This window comes from Bombina bombina, chromosome 6, assembly GCF_027579735.1.
Source record: "Bombina bombina isolate aBomBom1 chromosome 6, aBomBom1.pri, whole genome shotgun sequence".
Lineage (NCBI taxonomy): Eukaryota > Metazoa > Chordata > Amphibia > Anura > Bombinatoridae > Bombina > Bombina bombina.
This window is the reverse complement of record NC_069504.1, coordinates 741008287-741010512: the sequence shown is the minus strand read 5'-3', so window position 1 is coordinate 741010512 and position 2226 is coordinate 741008287. Positions and strand designations below refer to the sequence as shown.

At 32.4% G+C, this 2226-nt stretch overlaps 1 non-coding gene across 1 annotated transcript; it reads right to left on the bottom strand.

Moving 5' to 3' along the window:
• Window positions 1-489: 489 nt before the first annotated feature.
• Window positions 490-680, bottom strand: LOC128665296 (U2 spliceosomal RNA). Its single transcript, XR_008403065.1, has one exon. It is a non-coding gene; the product is annotated as a U2 spliceosomal RNA (small nuclear RNA).
• Window positions 681-2226: the final 1546 nt, after the last annotated feature.

The window sequence follows — 2226 nt, the reverse complement described above, 5'->3', positions numbered from 1 at the left end:
TTAGTGTTTGTTTTTTTGTAATTTAGGTAATTGTATTTAATTTAGTTAATTGTATTTAATTTATTTAATTGTAGTGTAAGGTTGGGTTTTATTGTAACTTAAGTTAGGTTTTATTTTACAGGTAAATATGTATTTATTTTAGCTAGGTAGTTATTACGCAAAACTCGTAATCTAGCCGAATGGTTGTGAGTTTACACGATTTTTAATAACCTACTGTGATGTAATTTATATACATATATGCCCAGAAGTTTGTCACATGCTCATTGTGAAACCGTGTTGAGAAACCCCTTGACTCATTGGATAACATTAATGCATGGGTTGTAGTTTCCTGTATTCTTTGTTAAAGGTTAACAGTTTATATTTCTAAGAGTGCTAGAATGTTTATTCATCATTATGTTACAATAAAAACATTGACTTTTTAACAGGCTGTAGTTTAACAGGATGTTGTTCCATATTCAGATAAGCTGTTTTACATAGACATACATTTTTTTTTGGTGCACCGGTCCTGGAGGTACTGAAATACCAGGTCAATGCGTGGAGTGGACAGAGCAAGCTCTTCTTCCATCTCCCTGTTTCAAAAATCCATTTAATATATGGCACCCAGATAGGCCGCGTATCAGATATTAAACTGATAAGAACAGATACTACACTTGATCTTAGCCAAAAGGCCGAGAAGCGATATAGTCATACATTTTAAGTAGATGGTATTTTTATGAGGCGAGAGTCCCTATGGGGGTACTACACATAGTTGAACTTGCCAACATTTCAAAAATATTTCCAGGGACACTTTGCAGCAGAGCAATTTTAAAGGGACAGTCAACACTAGAATTTGTTTTGTTTAAAAAGATGTATAATCTCTTTATTACTTATTCCCCAGTGTTGCATAACCAACACAGTTATAATAATATACGTTTTACCGCTGTAAATACCTTGTATCTAAGCCTCTGCAGACTGCCTCCTTATTTCAGTTCTTTTGACAGACTTGCATTTTAGTCAATCAGTGCTGACTCCTAGGTAACTTCACGTGTGTGAGCTCAATGTTATCTATATGGCACACATGAACTAATGCCCTCTAGTGGGGAAATTTGTCAAAATATATTCAGATAAGAAGCAGCCTTCAAGATCTAAGAAATTAGCATATGAGCCTACCTAGGTTTGGCTTTCAACTAAGAATACCAAGAGAACAAAACAAAATTGGTGATAAAAGTAAATTAGAAAGTTCTTTAAAATTACATGTCTTACTTGAATCATGAAACTTTATTTTGGACTTGACTGTCCCTTTAAAGGGCCAGTAAACCTAGAAAATAATGTTCTATAATGTGCAGAATTATATAACATTATTTTCTAGGTTTACTGGCCCTTTAAGTCATCTGCGGGGAAAATATTATATTTGTAACAAAAATAAATAATTTACAAACAAAACAAAATGTGCACAGTCTTTTTATATTTACACTTTTTGAGTCACCATCTCCTACTGAGCATGTGCAAGAATTTATAGAATAAATGTATATGCATTTGTGATTGTCTGTCACATGATGCAGCGGGAGTGGAAATAGACATATAAATTTGAAATTTGTCAGAAAAAAAAAAAATCTGCTACTCATTTGAAGTGCAGACTATATGCTATTGCATTGCCTTTTTATTGTGCATGTGTTGATTATGCAAATCTACTGTATTTACTGGTCCTTTAACTATATCTATAAAAATCAAATAATTAATTGGTAAAAAGAAGTTCACTCCTGTACACATTCCTTTGAACAACAAACTCTTTAAACTTAGCATCAATCAGAATACACCGTCTGTTAAAGTGACAGTGCACTGTAAAATTGTTTTTATATTAATATATTTTCAATGACTTGTTATAGCAGCTGCAGAGTATAAAATGTGTGAGTAATTGTATTTTCAGGTTTATTTGTTTATATGAAGAAGCTGGTTTTGTGCTTTTAAACCACCGCCTATTACAATTGGTTGAGCTTCAGGTAATATCAGATCTCATTATATTATCCCATTGTGTACACACATTTGCTTCCTTATTAGGCTGACCATATTGCCACTTTAAAAAAAAGACACATATGAAAAATACATATGTCATGGCTGTTTAAAGAAATGTTTTGAATAATGTTCCATTATAAGAACCCTGGTATATGTATTTTGCATATGTGTCCCTTTTTAAAGCGGCAATATGGTCAGCTTATTCCTTATACATACATACATACATACATACAT